Source organism: Saccoglossus kowalevskii, chromosome 15 (genome assembly GCF_978046115.1).
Source record: "Saccoglossus kowalevskii chromosome 15, keSacKowa6.1, whole genome shotgun sequence".
Lineage (NCBI taxonomy): Eukaryota > Metazoa > Hemichordata > Enteropneusta > Harrimaniidae > Saccoglossus > Saccoglossus kowalevskii.
The window spans coordinates 4,685,078-4,703,731 of NC_140655.1; the positions used below are offsets into that span (position 1 = coordinate 4,685,078).

Sequence of the window (18,654 nt, forward strand, 5' to 3'; positions counted from 1 at the left end):
CATGAATGACGTAATGACAATGGAATTGAAACTCGCCAAAAATGGGTTCTTGAAAATCGTTCATGTCTCTGATGTGTACTTTTAATCACCCGGCATAATTGTGGTAGTCTAATGCAAAAACCCATGGACCAGTGCCTTTAGGCTTTTACATACATTGTACAATAGAACATTGTCCTCATGTTGTGATCTGATGAAAAGGAGACCTATGAGCTCCATATATATGATTGTATCTAAACCATTTTTGTCATGTATCTTTGGTTTTATCATTCTTGGATGTCAAGGTGAGTAAGAACGCATTTTGTTTGAGCTTTGATGGCATATATTGTCCTTGTTACATGTGTTGCCTTTAAAAAAGACCTGATGAAGCAATAACAGCTTGTGTCAGAACATTGATCTATCAAGATCCTACTAAATAGTCAACATGACCATTTCTATGTGTAGACCACCCAACATTATCATGCATTTGTCCTCCCAGTGAGTGTCAGGCCCATTCCATTGAGTGAACTTAGCTAGTGCATAAAATGGTGCAGCAACTACTACAACAGGCATCTGAAGCACAATTCACAACATTTATTCCATGCTTGATCATAGCTGATGCATCTGCCTTCTCATAAAACAAGAGGCAAAAGTTGTGTGAGAGTAGAATGAAAATCTATTAACGAACCTTGTTTGGAAGCATGAAACACTATTACCATTTCCACTTCTTCTTTTTCCATTACTTGACCAGCATACGCCATACGTTCAGCTCAGTTCAGTGCCCGATGGATTGTAATCCAAGTTGTCAAGTGCTCCAACAGTGAATAATTCTCGTCGAAGTAAGGCAGGACAGAGTCTCTGTGTGAATCTTAATTCCAATATATAGACGCAGTGGCAGTTTTTTTCAAAGAATGTCGAGAATTGGCTCATGCGAGTGAATGTTTCGTTGTTGTCTGAATACATTGCCTGTTTCAGCATTTAGTTCATACTCGGTTGGAAAACCAAAATCTTTGCTCTTGTGCTTCTGAGAAGTAAGTGAGAATTTTCTCTTTAAGTCGCTTCCTGTTAGTGGGATTAGAAATCACGATTAACACATTAGATTGGGCTGTTGCTTACCTAACGTATCATCCGGATGTACAATCTCAAGAGTATAAATAAATCTACGTCATTGGTGATGGTCGTCTACCATCGTTGTGGAATTTTTTGATTTTTTTGAGAGAAAAATAAGTTGGCCAAAATAGTTTAAAAATATGCTAGGAAACAAATATGATTGAATGTATTGTTATTTAAACCTGAGACAGCGAGGTTATGGGTGCTGCCGTTTGAGATCTACTTTTTGCGTGACCCTCAAATTCGGGAGCAAATCCACTAACTGAATTCAAACTGAGATGGAAGCCTGGTTGTCCAGTTACGAAGATGGAATTAGACGCTTCAATTTATGAACTCCACGCCACTGACTACCTAAAATTCACCACCGATGACGCTGACTAATACTATTCGACGCATGTCGGAAAATACCCAACATTTCTACACATACACGTTTTGGTTTTGTGATTTCAGTTAATATATTGAGGTGTTAATTGATAATTATTATTTTCGTAGTCAGTTTATTTATGTAACATATTACAAATGTATATATGACTAATACGAAATGTCGTTTCTCCTTGTTACCAACCTTGCTATAGTGTACGTTCTCTTCTGTTGGAAACATTACATTTTAGTAACTGGGTATTGTCCGTGTTTGTCCGTGGTAATGCCCGCATTTAAATCGTTGCAGGAGTGAACAACTAAAACTATGCACATTAGATAACCTGTGTACCTAATAAACATTGGTTTCACGTAACTCATGCATGTATGTGTAGGATTGACATTGTTTCTAATTATATATGCATACAACTGTGTTAAACTATATTGATGTCTATCAGTCTAAATTATTCCCGTTATATGAATTGTGTAATTTTAAAATTAAATTGGTTATGAACCCGCACACGAGGTGGTAACAATCTTGAATGTTATTTGTTATGTTATCGTTCTCGTAAATCCAGTTTTTAAAAATAACCAAAGTGCCTCTTGCTATTGCAAAATTATAAAATTACGACAGTTGCCGATTTACAAATTCAGGGAGAGAAGTTGTTGGATTATTATACATTGATATTCAAAAAAGAAAGGACTGAACAAGCGGCAAGAAGAAAATATGCATGTGTAGAGAGAGACCTAAAGACATGAACCAAGCTCCACAAGCCAGCTTGGCATTTTCCCCTTTCGAGCCATATGGGATAACAGTGAAAGTTGCGATGACCATCTGGCAGGAGCTATGAATAAAAAAGTTCACAAATCTGGAAATTAAGGATACATATGAACGTCATTTACCTACGAAATCAAATGGAAGGCACTTGTTAAAGTGGTTCAGATAGAACAGAGCACGTCCATTTGACAAACATGAGGTGGTATTGTTGTTGCTTTCTATAAACAATGGATGCAATGGCAAGGACGCTATCATGTTAAAGAATGAATTGGACTGATATATACCGAAGGGCATACATATATGTTTGTGTCTACTTGATTAATTGAAAATTCACATATTACCTATTACATAGACAGCTTTATGTGGACTTAAAATAATTAGTTCACTTGCGAGGAAAAGAAACCATTCAGAATGTACATTTGTGCCCTGAACGTACTGATTCTCAGTATTGAGAAAATATACTTCCACACTTACAGAAATACTAGTCAAGACTAACATTGGTTTTCATGACATTGCATGATCATATTCATTCAAAACCATACAGAGACCAATATTGCAACATATAATGTAGTGATGAAAGAACTACATGTGGTGGAACTTGGTTCATTGACAGGTCTGATTCACCTTAATGCTTGCTCATTGTGCTTATTGGGAAGCCGGATGGAGGTCTTTCAATTTCTATGGATTCAAGAGGCTCAAAAGGATACCAATCGTCGATGATGAGTCAATTACTTGACCAAACTCGATCTCACTAAAGGCTTCTAGCACATACAATTAATTCCGACAAGGTATTTAGTGGCTGACATCGTGATATAGAGTAAGACTTGGCAAACCCATCTGAAGAGATTCTAGAATTTACTATATCGCCTCCAGGGCTTAATGACTAAACCAACAAAATGCTATGCTTGTTTTAATAAGCTCAAAGTTCAGGCAAATAGTGAAACAGGAAAAGTTTGCACATTGCAGCATGCTCTGTGAATCTGCTCTGACATTAACAAATGTTACATCATTTGTAGGCCTGGTTGGGTATTATCAGAATTCTCCCAAACTTCACTACCATTGTTGAACATACAAACGAACTTCGTTCGTCGATTGAAAGCTATGTATCTGGAATTTGAACATCTGAAAAATATCATGAGCAATGAACCCATATTGTTTATTCCTGATTTTAAGCAGTATTGTTGCAGTATTATGTTGTTGCGTTTCCAGTGCTATATGTTAGCTCGAAGGTGAGCTATGCAGAGTCACATTATAGTTTGGGGATTAAAGAACTTGTTCCATTATTATTCATTCTTTCCTGAATTTTGGATTAGGATCGACAAAATACTTCTAGTCTATACTAAGAGTGAGAATTATGCAGTGGACGATTTCAATTCATTTTCCTATTGAGTAATGAAACTAAAAGTAATGATGGAAGGAATCAATCATAGTATAATCAGTCTATCTGAAAGTGAAATTGAAAGATTTGGTCTATTTGAACTTTTTTTTGAACTAATTTCTTTAGAGATTCTGCTTCATGCAAATAAGTGAAGTAAGCACATCGAAGCACAATTTGTCCCCATTCCTGGTCATCTGGCAAGTTTTGAATTGTAATCTATACCTGCTAATCGCTTGCAAAAAAATGCAGAACAATTTTCAGGGCAGCCATTTGGAGTATAAAGTTGAAGCTATTTCAGAAAAAAAATCCCGGCTATAACCAATCGTAAACTTATTTTCAACAAGTTGAATAATAATCAGCTTTAACAACATTTATTAGATTTGATGAAGGAACCCCACCTAACTTTGACGAAATATGGTAAGAGATATGGAGATGTATTTACAATGAAGATTGGCAGTCTTAACAACATTATGTTATTATGTGACCATTATGTTACGTACAACATTATATTCATGGTTTAATCGTTTCATTTATTAGATTTGGTGAACGATCCCCACCTAACTCTAGTAAATTATGGTAAGAAATATGGAGATGTATTTACAATGAAGATTGGCAGTCAGCCTGTGATTGTACTCAACTCCATAGATGTTATTAAAGAAGCATTAGTCAAGAAACAGAATGATTTTGCTGGGAGACCATATTTTTATTCATGTAAGTAAATAAACTGAGACGATTTAATGGCTTCAATTTGAGACATTAAATCGAAGGTCAACGTTTTTAGCATTTGCGCATATTCATAAGATCATTTTGTTACAAAACATTACAGTGTCAAGTCTGATGTCAGAAAAGAGTCAAAACATTGTATTTGGTGACTTCACTGCTAAGTGGAAACTCCAGCGAAAAATAGGTCATCAAGCCATTAGGTGGGTTTATAAGATTTGTATCCTCCATTGTTTGCATCGACGATTGAATTGTTTGGTACAAGACTAGTAGTCTATTGCATCATCCTCGACCTAAACCGTCAATAAATGATTAAAGCGAATTATTTCTTATTGTGCATCTAACATGATGGATATAAATTGTTCCGGCATTTACAACATGTCTGTCCTTTTTTATTTTCATTATAGAAATTATGCTAGCGGCGAAAAGCTAGAATCTCTTATACGATGTGAAGCCTTTCCTACTTTCCAGAGAGCTGTCTCCCAAAACAATGGAAAACCATTCCTTCCGAAACCACTACTTTTCCTACTTGTGGGTAATATCATAGCTTCCATGTGTTTTGGAAAAAGGTAAGTCGATGATGTGACTAATATTTATTCAATTCTGTTTAATTATATTGAACCTCTTATTATATGATCACTTTACTTTTAAATCGCATTAAATTGCACAGCGATACAATAGCGACATGCGGCCTAGTGTAACGTAAATAATTCCTGGCAATGTAACACTGACAATGCTGTAGCAACACAGAAGTTGCAAAACATTGTCTAAAAGATACTTTTGGAAAAGACATGAAATTAAAAGATGTTGTACTCTAACAGATACGAGTATTAGGACCCTGAACTTCTGAAGTGTATGCGTGTCTTGAATGACCTGAGTGAATCATTAGGTAATGGAATAACAGCTGACTTTGTTCCAATGTTCCGTTATGTACCTACTCCTGGACACATTGAAGTGAAAAAACGTGTGAATGAATGGTTAAAAATAATCCAATGTAAGATTGATGAACATAAAGAAAAAGGTAAAGTATCATTTGATTATGTGGGCTATTTCTGGGTTCATTATTTCATTCGTTTGTGTGTTACTGGCAATTCACGTGATTCAACCCGATGTATTGTGAAAAATATTCATTCTATTTGTACACAATTACACTTTGTTCAGTTCGTTCATTTTATATTATTATATATTATTATATTATTATTATATATTATTATTATATATATTATATTATTTTATATTATTTCTGAACCTTCTATTTAACATATACATGGTAAAAACACTGTAATTTCTTAATTCGTAAAAACAAAACAATTTCACAATGTCGAAAATTGAAGGTCTTTATCATAGTGTTTTCTCTTTCTTCCTATCGAAATTGTGTGATTGTTAATATTCCCCGCGTGCATCAACCACTCGGAAAAAATTGTATTTTAAAGATGTTGAAAGTCTCATCGATGACATCTTATCAATTCAGCGTGAAGCCGAGTCGGCTGGAGGAGATCGTACCATACAACTTACAGATGTCAATATACGCCAAACTGTGTCTGATATATTCGCAGGCACGTTCACGCACACAATTCGGTTATATAAAATGCGAACAATTATAACTATTGGGCCAAAATTATTCTGAGAATATGACGTAAAACAAAACTAATATCTATAAATGTGATTCAATACGATGTATCAGATGCACATAAAGACGTTGTGAAACAGTACTACTTGTAATGAGATGAGTGTGATAATAGTTATTATATAATAGTCGTCTACGGCAGAGTATTGACTTCCGTAACGCGTTTTTTGTGTGAATTGCGTTCTACCGCGATGTGTCTTACTTTTCTCTCTCTATTTTTCTTGGATACCCTATTGTTGCACGCGCGAAACAGATATTTTTGGCCATATAAATGTTCAAATATTCAAGCTCCAAATACATTATTGAACGGGTTGAAACATGCGTATCACTAGTTATGTTGCAAAACCAATCAATTAATTATTAATTAATGTAAACCTGGCATATTAATGATGTCATACACAATGAGGTAAAAAGGTTATACACATTATCACGCATGTTGTAGTACAACGGTGATTAGTATGGTCTTGTCTCATTTCCTAGCGGGATTAGATACCACAATCAACACATTAAATTGGTTCGTTGCTTACCTAACGTATTACCCTGACGTGCAGTCTAAGGTACAGAGAGAAATCGATGACGTTATTGGTGATGGTCGTCTGCCGCTGTTATCTGATAAAGGCAAACTACCATATTGTGAAGCCGTTATATACGAGGTCATGCGAATAAGAACAGTTGTACCGCTTGCCATACCTCATACTACTACTGTGGATACGTCTGTGGGTATGTTTTGCATTATGTGTAAATATATACTTTTCTATAACAGCCCAACAGGCCTTTAGTTTTTACAATAAATTGGACTAGACCAGCTGAGTGTGCATTGCCATGACAATGCTTATTTCACAAAATGAGTTTTTCAATAGAACTGAAATTTTCAAGGTGACATCCAATTTACATTCATAGACATTTGTTAGTGCAGTTATTTTAAGGTCACGAGCAAACTAGTGTGTTTAGAAATCAGAAATTCCCACACACAAATGGCCGATACTGCGCATCGAGTTATTGTGTTATTTGGGAGCATCTATTTTGATACAGTGATGAAAGATGTAAGAAGGGCTTATTATAAAACACATATTATATATTATTAGGTTAGTACGATAAGTATGCACGAAGACAGTACAGTTGGAGTATTGACCGACGCGCAGCGGAGGTCTATGCGTTTCCTTCCAAGGATACACCATTGGAATACGGAAATTCAAAATGTTTAGAACAAAATCAGCAAACTTCTTTGTGTGGCTTCATGTTTGTTTTTATTAGAGAGGTTTAGATACGCGTAATTACGCGTAAGTGATTCCATGCGTCTGGTCTACCCGTACACGTACTGTCAGTTTCGGCGTCTGAGTTTAGTTGCGCGTTGTAACACGCGAACCTTAAAAAGAAAGCGTATATCCGTATGTCGCTGAGGGCGCCACTACACTGTGATTTGACGGCAATCAGCGTGCACGGTCCCGTGAAATATTGCCAACTTTTGCTGTCTTGGGTAAGTATAAATGACAAATTACAATAAAACTAGTATATATTCGAATATATAAAACTTACCTATTGTTTGTTTTTCGGCATAAAAACCTAGTATTTTATGTACTCCTGAATATTTGTCCGTCATTGTAAATTCGTATTACTTAAAAATTTGTTAAGAAACATACGTTTTATAAAGCTATTTATTTTGAACCTAGGATTCCACGATTTTAGTTCTTATTTTAGTGAAAATATATAACAACTGACTGTGGACTATTCATACTTTTGCATTGCCTAATGAAACCAGATAATTGGATTTCAACTACATGTACAAATTGTGTTTACAAATATAAGGCCAGACTTTTTTTATTCCTTGTTTCTCGGGTTTTTATATGGCACATTTTTTTAGGAGGACGGAAAAAAATTAATTCTTTTTTTTCATTAGATTTGTGTGATTCTCAAAAAATTGTAAGTGAGATCATTGATCAGAGAGAAGAAATGAAATAAAGTTTTATTCCATGTATAATCTTGTTTCTCATCTGCGAAAGACTTCGGTACTTTGATCATGATACTCCCACAAAAATGCAACTTGGATTTGTTACGCGGCGAGCGGAAACAAAAATGAAGATAAAAATTATTTTTTTAGTAATTTTTTGCACTTACAATTCGGCGGGCGCGAGAAATTACGCTGAAATAAAATTTTATTTTTATTTCATTTTTGGCTCCTGTTCATTCGACGGGTTCGCGAAACAAGGGATCAAAAATATTTAATGAATCTGTTACTGTATTTGTATACTATTTTCAGAGATAATTGACATCATTGATCTACTTTTGTAGGTTTACAAGATGAGGATCTTTGTCTGTTCGCAACCTCTATTTCTCAATCTACAGTTCCCACTCCAGATGGTGCCAGAATTGATGTTCTTTCACTAACCAATAATCAATGTCTTTCTATGTTCATATTTGAGAAAGATGAACTCTTTCGTTTGAAGTCTGCTCTGAAAATTCCGCATAAAAGACTGTGGCAACTGGAGTGGAAGCTTTATGCGTCCTACTGAGAAGGCTGGTTTATCCAAATCGCCTGGACGATTTGATACCCATATGGTTACAACCTGAATCTTTGCAGTTATTTTGCAATGCGATTCATGAACGCGATTCTCCACTCACCAACTGTTGGGGATTTATAGATGGTACAGCACGACCTATATCAAGACCAATACATTACCAGAAACAGGTCTTCAGTGAACATAAACGAATACATGCTATTAAATTTCAATCCATAATTGCCTTTAATGGGTTGATAGCTCACATGTTTGGGCCATTTGAAGATAGACGACACGACGCTGCCATGTTGGCAGAAAGTTTATTGGAACAACTTCAACAGCTGGATGCCCCAAATGGTGCCCCATATAGTGTGTACGGTGACACAGCCTACCCTTTGCGACCACATTTACTATGTCCATTTAAGGGCGCTCTTCTCTCTCCTGAAGAGAGAGAGTTTAACAAAAAATGAGTTCAGTACGTGAATGTGTTGAATGGTCTTTTGGCAAAATAATTAGATATTTGGGTTTTCTTGATTTCAGAAAGAATTTAAAATTATTTTTGCAACCGGTGGCAAAATATTACTTGGTAGGAGCACTGCTCACTAATTGTCATATTTATGGGAGTCAAACTGGCACAGCAATGTACAGCCCCCATCTCTAGAAGAATATTTGTCCAATGGCGAACAATGAGTTTAGAAAAAAAACTTTAGCTCGATAACCATGGAGAATTTTGATTCAAAAAAAAATAAGTGTAAATTTTCATATTATGAAATTTAGTTCAAGAAGTAGTAAGTTTAGTGTACATGTTTCAGTTGTAGTAAATAACAGCTATGTTGTAATCATATACCATAGTAGTGAATGCTGTGTTAAATAAACCACTATAATATTTGTGTCAAAGGTTATTCAGTTTTATGTGATTCTTTATATCTACATTTGTTTTCTTAATTATATTCATTGAGATCATTTAAAACATTCCTGAGGTAAAATCGAGAAAGAAACATTTTTTTAATTATCGGTAAATTTTACAATTCAAACTATTTGAAATGAAAATTATACATAAAACGTTAGACTACCAATATGAAAATGTATCTCAAATGGCCAAAGTAAACACAACAATTAATCTAAGAGTTTTTTTTAAGTAATTCAAAAATAATATTTCTTTCTTTATTTTCAATTTTAGCATGTTTTTCTCTATTTTGTCGATCATTTTCTAGGCGTTCCTTGTCGAGTTTAAGTCGCTGTTGTTCTAACTCCAACTCCTCTTTTCTTAATTATCGGTAAATTTTACAATTCAAACTATTTGAAATGAAAATTATACATAAAACGTTAGACTACCAATATGAAAATGTATCTCAAATGGGCAAAGTAAACACAACAATTAATCTAAGAGTTTTTTTTTAAGTAATTCAAAAATAATATTTATTTCTTTATTTTCAATTTTAGCATGTTCTTCTCTTTTTTTTCGATCATTTTCTAGGCGTTCCTTATCGAGTTTAAGTCGCTGTCGTTCTAACTCCAACTCCTCTTTTCTTAAAGCAATCTCCTCTCGCCGGAAACCAGCCTCATCATCTTGTCTTTTTTGATCAAAAGACAAAACATCAACCATGGAAGCAGAACGACGTGTTTGTTTTGGTGTTGATGGCATAGATGTTATCTCATTATTATCATTTTCAATGTTGCCAGCTAAAAGAGCAAATAAGTTTGGGTTACTGAATGTGAACATTAAACAAAAACAAAAATCTGTTTGAGTCACCAAACACAATTCCAAACATTGAATAATTTTAGCTGATTATTTAGTTTAACATCATACAAGGCAAATGTGGCACCTACATTTTGAGAGGAGAATTTATCGCATTCAAAATCAAATCAAAGTTATATCTGAGAAATGGTAAAACCAACGTGGCCTCCATTTGAGTTTTGAATAAAATAAGTATTCCAAATCTTCTCCTATTTGTACCAAATAATTATTCAAGATATAGTTGAGGACTAATAAAAGTAATGTAAACACAGATACCCTTGTGTAATTAAATAAAAACAATAAAGGACTGTGCTGTTCATTTTAATGTCCACTAATGACAAAACATTAACATGATGTTTTTTTACATTTTAACATTATACGCAATCCATTACTAATTATAATAAACCACAGTACTACTATACTTACTCGCTGGTCTTAACGTTTCCATGGTTCTTTTTCTTATCATTAATGCCTTTTGTTTTTCACCATTCTTCTCTTGAAACACTTTTAACTCTCTTTTTTTTTCTTTTTCCAATTGTTGTATTTCTTCTAAAAGCTGTTCCTTTTCCCTATACTGTTCTTCAGTTTCAGATCTGCAACAACAAATACAGGATTATAGTAATAATTTTTTTACCAATATTTCTGGTCAATTTGCTTTTATGTTTTTATGAATGTGTATTTAAATTTATGATTTTTATTTGATTTTTTTTATTTTGTTATATGCTTTTAACAATGACAAAAAGGGGTGATAATTTTTTGACTGATGCTTATAGCCAACACATAAAAAAACAATATTTGTTTCTATATTATTGTTTAAGACCTTTAGGCAATGAACAAGTTCATTTAAACTCACAATTAACAATGAAATTCAAAAAAATCGAAAATTTTAAATTGTGGCTAGAAAATATAATTTATAATTATATTGTTTTGACAGCAACGCGCATGACAACCCTTGGAAAGATGTCATGCGATTTTTTTTGGATGAATGTTGTACCAAAACAGTTTGAAAACAGATTTAAAACGTTAACTAACCTTTTCAGGCACGCAATATCCTGTCGTTTGTAGTATTCCAAAAGTAAATAAGTCCTCTCTCTGCACCGCCTACCATCCAACAAACGACTCGTCAACGTCGACCAGTTTTTCGGCGATAGCAGACCAGGCTTTCTCCGATTCTTTTAGAGTAGCAGTGAAAGGATTTTCCGCGACTATCTCCCTCAGTAACACTACATCCTGCCATGCGGCAAATCTCATATTTTTTTTTACAGAATGTTAGGAGCAGGGTTGTGCCAACTGAGATGGTCCAGCTGTCATGACGAAATTATATCATAAAAACACACAAATATTCATCATTGTTGTATTAAGTCTATATTCACTATCAATATTACATATAACAAGGATTTAGAGCAGAATGCGAGCATAATTGTAGAAAATTGTCTTTGAACTTACCGTAATCATAATAACGTCTAGAACTGCACCTAAACGTTCCGAACGCGACTTCTAGCCGTTCTTCCCGCGTATGTGTCACGTGATGATGACGTTACGTTCAGCACACGTAAATTGAATGAGAACGCGTAACTAAACCTCTCTATTATTAGAGGACGCTTACGTGTGTAATCATTCCATATTTGGAATTCGCATTTCATAATATGATAGAATGAAAATATCCCGTAAAATACCGCAAAATTACACACGCCATAACTTATGCCGTTGCGGTGACAGATGTATGATAATAGTGTTTACATTATGGCATGCTGAGGCCAGAACTAAAGAATGAATGATCGGAACCTGCAAATAGTTATGTTGCAGCTCATTGTATGGTATTCGTTCGATAATAAATTTAAAGACTCAAATGCCTATGTGCCGTTAACGTACCAAAGTACAAAGTACCAAAACAATCAGAGCACATGTGTTTCATTGAACAGTGTAATTACTTGTTTGCTGTAGGAATGGTGTTTTGGGTTTATAGAACAACATAAGCTAATTTATCTGTAAAAGCGAAGTATTTACGACCATGTTGCATCTTTAATTGAAACCCACACCCCAGCACGCACCGTTTCACAGCATACAATGTACATACCAATGTGAGATCTTCAGTAGTTTCCCCTTGTAGTTCTATACTGAACATTCAGAAACACATACTTGACCTTGACTCTGTATATTAGACATAAAACCGTATCTAGTAAGTTACAAGTAAAAAATGTGTGCCAAGTTGGAAGGCGTTATCCCTTTTTCCTTTTCATTTTTTATACAGAGCGTACATGAACACATCTTCTGACCTTGACCTCCTGCACCATGTCATACACATGCAAATGCTTGTGTTTCGTGATCAAGTTCAAGATGACGGCCAAATGACGGCCATTTTAGTGCTACATAACGTCGAGAAAAGCATTTCTGCCATTTCGAAAGTGGGTCTCTGTCATGAACATCATTCGTTCAAATGTATTCAAATTATGCTGAAGTCCTGTTATCTAATACAGGTGGGTACGCAATACCGAAGGGTACATGAATATGGTGTAACCTGTAGAATTTCCATATGGATGAGAAATATTGGGAAGAGTCAGAAACGTTTCGTCCAGATAAAGTATATATATCAAATCACCCTGACAGTTTACAGTGTTCTATTATAAGGTAGGATACCCCTTTCTACTGCGATATTTGCAATATACCTTTACCGATAACATTATATGAGAGACAAACCAAGTATTGTGACTCACAACAAGAAATCATTTGTATTCAATACACCTTTCAAAATGATTGATCACTCGAAACTGCCCTGTCTATTTTAAATAATTGAAAATAATCTTGGAAAAAACCCGAGCTGTTGACTTGGCGCAATTCTTGAACGCATTCATAATGAGCATTAATTATTTTACATTCAACTAAACTGGATTATTCAAATTCGAGCATAGGTTGTTTTTATTGGTAAACCCTCAAGTAAAAAGTGACAAATAGGATATTGTTTTTGTTTTCTTCCGAAGCTTTGGTGCGAAACTGTTGTGCTTTCCAGATTTTACAATTCTACAATTACAATTTCAGGAAAACCAACGTTACCAATTATTCATTCTCGCTATGATGCAAATCTGCTTTTATTGCCTAAATATGGTACACACAAATGATTAAATATTCACTATTGTTCATTGTGGTAAATTTGAATCACTATAAAACATTTATAATTCTGTGTAATATGAACATTTCTTCCATTAAATAATCTCATTATTCATGATCATATTAAAAAAGAAAGTCTTTATTTAGCAAGAAACGGGTAAAATACTTCAATCCTATGTTAATTACTCGGATGAGCCGAACATCAATACAGTGTGTTTCAAACATTAGTGCATCTTATTTGTCTGTGTTCTATTTTCAGAACGATTCTTAGATTCCGATGGAGAGATGCTACCTAAACTAGATGGTTACATGCCCTTTTCAGCTGGACACCGAGTATGTATGGGAGAAGCATTGGCCAAGAATCAACTGTTTCTCCTTTTTGTAAGTATATTTCAATAGCAGGCGTTCAAGGTGCCAGCTGGTGACAAGAAACTGTGCTTAGAACCACACTGTATCGGACAGAGCATAAGATGTTGTCCTTATGAAGTCATAGCCGTTGATAGAAGAAAGTAAACTCGTCTTAATTATACAACAGTTTAAACAAGTCTGCAGTACATATACTGTCAACTTAAGTCACAAGATTCCACATCCTACTAACTTTGAGTATATTTATGAATATCACAAAACGTTTGAAAAATTCAAGAATTTGTATATATTTGATCAGAAAAACATTTCAGGGGAGACCAGGGGAGTGCCCCCTTAACTGCATGTTTGAACCCGACAGCATGAGGGCGTTCAGAGTGTATGAATCCTAAATCAAGTCTCAAATGTTACAGCCAATTACAAACAAGCATACATACAAATGTTTCAATTACATGCGTGAAAGTGATCCGCCACCTTAGCCGTGTGAGTTATTTATTTTTTCCTGAGCCAGACTTGAAGTATTACTAGACAAACTTGAGCTAGCACAATCATACAATACTGAATACCCCGGTGAGACTACAAGGGTGACTCTACAGTCCATGTATTTATACCATTTGGTTGTCACGATCTCAGTATAATTCTGTAGTGCATAATGGAAAATTAAGAGTCGCTTTTTCTGGTGCAGTGAAAGAATTTTACTGAGTTTAGTACTTCACTAATATAATATAGGTTATGTGACATTTTAAAATGTTATTCTAAACAGAAATATTTTATCTATTTAGCTCTTTTCGATCTTTTCATTGCGAAGACTGACTGACTGGTCTTGTTATATAGTGAATGGAAACTATTTTTACGGCAAATCACTGAATTAAAATATTTGTATGTGTAATTTGGTTGTTTTTTATGAATAATTAAAACCGCCAACATTCTATGCGTCAGAACAAAGATTATTTTATGCAAGATTGTATTCTTGAAACAAATTTGTAATTGTCACACATTGTCGTTTAATGACCATATTGTGTGTTTTTTTCTGAATATAGTTAATATAGATATATTTGACGCATAGAGGGAGAAGTAGAGTTGTTGCGTATGTCTCAACAAATACCGTTTCATATATATATATACATACGTGGACAGAGAAATTAAGACACGGCTACATGAGTAAAGTTTACTCTACAGTACTGTTTCGTAAGGTACATGGAGTACCTCACTCATCAGGAGTTAAGACTTTATTAAATAAACCACCGAAACAGACTACGTTATAAGCGCTACAGATTTGCATAACAATGGAGTGTGTTTACGATATTAAAACTAGTTGTTGCATAGCAACGATTTGGCTCTGTGTCTACAGGAAGAAAAAAGCTCATTTCTTTTATTTAAACTACAGTAATGTGGTTGGAAAATTATAATATATTTCTCTCTAATACATAAGTTGCAACGTTTGCTTGAAGTATTGTATGGTGCAGCACGCGATAACACTCTCCATTTGATGTCGTAATCGATGTTACTGTCTTTCAATGACCAAGCGTATTTACCGAGTTCTGTTGCGTTTCTCAATGATTGGTTGCTTAGGGATGCAGTGTGGTTTCTGTACCGGGTTTTAAATTCATTTCCTGTTAGTCCCACATATGTTTCACACTTGTTGTTGTCTTGCCGTCTGATATTAGCTTGGTAAACCAAGGCCGATTGTAAACAATTTCCGTCTAAGGGGCATTCAGATTTCTTACGGCAGTTACATAATCTGTTGATCTCGGTACTGGGTGTATTGGTGTTGGCCGCTGTAAGTTGTTGTTTGTTTTGATTGCAGATTATTTGCTTCACGTTATTCGTACAACTGTAGCTCAATTTGATGGTGTTACGGCTGAAAATTTTCCTGAGTTTGTTTCCCTGTTGGAAACACTTATCCACCAGGGTGAGGAATCTTCTCCCGACGCTGTTAGTGACATTTTTACTGAAGGGTTAAACCAGAGGATGTTGTTACGAGGTCTGTTTGTCTGTTCCTATATATATATATATATATATATATATATATATATATATATATATATATATATATATATATATATATATATATATATATATATATATATATATATATATATAAACCTATTATAAAGGCGCGCGAGTTTGGTGTTGACCACCTAAAAGGACAAATAGTGTTTGACTTTGATTTGTGTTTGATTTTAAAATGGTAATTTAGTGATTTGTTGAATATTTAATTCATTTTTTCAATGCATATATACATCCAACCCTACTTATAAATATCATAATCTATTGTTGTTCTTGACCATATAGTGTTTTTTTTTCAGTACGCCCCTGTATGTATGGGTGAGTTTATATAATTTGTACCCTCCGTCGTTAATATTGCATTTCATTGCATCTAAATTTTGTTGATTGCCTATCATTAACTCTATGGGTACAAGACTAGTGGTGTATTGATTCAGCCTCGACGGAATCAACCCATGAGTGATTGAAGCAAATTGTTTTATAGTCGTGTAACATGGTCGTTGAAAATCGTCATTCAGGTGATCAAATAAGTGTATAATTACCTCTAATAGACAACTCCGACATTTACAGCTTGTATACTCACATGTATCTAAGATAATAAACAGTAGTTATGTTTTTTTTTTTTGTTTTTTTTATATTTATTCTAGAAATTATGCCAGCAGTCTCTGTAACGCTTTTCCTAGTTTCCAGAAACAATAGAAAACCATTTCTTACGAAACCATTACTGTACCTGCTTGTGAGAATATCATTGCTTTCATGTGTTTTGGAAATAAGTAAGTCAATGATGTAACTAACATATATTCACACCATCGTGCTTTGTACAAGTTTAATTATGTCCTTCCTCATATTATTTGCTCCCTTATTTGTCTTAAATGAGCCCAGAAATCAAAAGGCGCTCGTCGGTGTCGTGTGAAATGACTATCGTTATAAGTATTGAAAACACAGCATTTGTAATTGTAAAGTCGTCTCAGTCGGATACCTGACAAATATATTCACCGTGGCGCGATTCTGGACCGACTTCATGAAATTAAATATTGTATTGTATATAGCAAATACACATTGCCCGTACGACTGAAAATGTAACGTCGTCAACAATGCGCGGGCGTGCTTTACTTGACATGGCAACTGTAACCGCCCACATATTCAAAATAAGGTGTACGTGCTTGCTGATTTGATAATGTTGATCTATTAATAATAACTAAAACTAATAGTATTTCCGGATTGGTCAACTGAGTGAGGTTATTGCTACGGGCAGTATTGAATCGTCACCTAACTGATGACTCCAATAATCCTATAATATGTATCAAAGTGAAATTGAAGACTGAGAACAAAGATGTGACGACCTATAAAATGCCGGCGATCTGGATCACAATCTGGTGTGTTCAACAGTGACACTCGATGGATACAGCGGAAAGCGTGTTTTGATGTGATGATTCATTTTCGTAGGTGAAGTCGCGATGGTTTGCAGCAACTAACGAAGTCATCGCTGACAATATTACCTGACAAACCAAAATCGAACCCTAGCGAACAACGAAATTTGCCTATACTTCTTGGACACATTAAACAGGAGATTTTAAGATTTAATTTTCAAATCTGTCAAAAGTTCATTACCACATGTAAATTAGGTGTTATTGCTTTAATGTGATCAAACAGGTGATCATGGTTATGAACATTTCCTTCTTTGATTCTCTCTCGTTATTTATGATCATATACAAACGGACGAGGAAAACAAACATGTAGAATACTTTGTCTCAAAACAAATTTGTTAAATATCTCTAAATATCTCTTACCCAAATAGCAGTACAGAAGTAATGAATATTTTCTATGTATTTTACTTTCAGAACGATTCTTGGATACGGATGGAGAGGCATTACCTAAACTAGATAGTTTCATGCCCTTTTCAGCTGGGCGCCGAGTCTGCATGGGAGAAGCATTGGCTAAGAATGAGTTGTTTCTTCATTTTACGAGTGTGTTTCAACACTGCACATTTAAAGTACCAACTGATGGCACGAAACTGTGCTTACAACTGAACTGCATAGGGCGGACCGTAAAATGCTGTTCCTATGAAGTCATTGCGACTGTGGGAACGAATTAAACTTATCTTATGAATTTTCCAATCAATCAACAAATTCAGGAAACTGTTCTGCAATAGATGTCGTACTATGAACTTCAGTATCAGCAGGATGTTCTGACACAAGAGATAGGAAAGCGTATATAAAATAACATGCATTTGTAGATCATTTCTATTTCCTTGTAGGCTATTTGCATCGAAAGTCGATTTTCACCAGGTTATATTTAAAAAAAACGTTCCAAACAAACGTGATAACCACGTTCCTCATAAAACAGGGAGAATGATCTTTTTCATATGTTATACAATTTTATACCTATAATAAGTTGAAAGCTTATTTTGTCCCACACATCCTAAAAAAATATTTTGACTATTCAGGCTTTTCATTCATTCAAGAGTGACTCTTCCAATATACGATTTTTATGTTATCTTGTTTAACATGAGATATAGAGTGAAATAGTGCAATTTTATCATGATTAAATACATGTGAATATTTTTTCCCCAATATTTCGTAATATTCATAAATAGTTGGTATTATGTGATCTCTTGTGACATAAGTTTATACAAATTTGATAAATCTAAGAAACTTATTGACACGAACTTTTCTATGCGGTCGCATTGGGATATGCAGATAGGGGAGAGTCGCCACTGCACCTTCTTGTAAGCTGTTATGATCGGTTGTATCAAAATGTTGGGAACCCAAACACAATAAATAGGGAAAATTGAAAATTGTAAAATCTGAAAATAACAGTATGTTAAATTATCAACATTTTACTAACATTATAACTTATAAATGTAAAACATAAATTCAACGCAGTTAAGCGTACTAGAACTCCTTGTACGAGTCTGGCAATATACATTTGTAGTTGCTTGAAACATCATTGCAAAATGTACGTCACTTTGGAACTGGTTGTCTGTAAATAATGATTTTA

At 34.5% G+C, this 18,654-nt stretch overlaps 2 pseudogenes; both read left to right on the forward strand.

The window, feature by feature from the left end:
- Positions 1 to 205: 205 nt before the first annotated feature.
- LOC102804565 (steroid 17-alpha-hydroxylase/17,20 lyase-like) lies at positions 206 to 17,749 on the forward strand (annotated as a pseudogene).
- On the forward strand, positions 7,337 to 9,131 carry LOC144344847 (uncharacterized; annotated as a pseudogene).
- Positions 17,750 to 18,654: the final 905 nt, after the last annotated feature.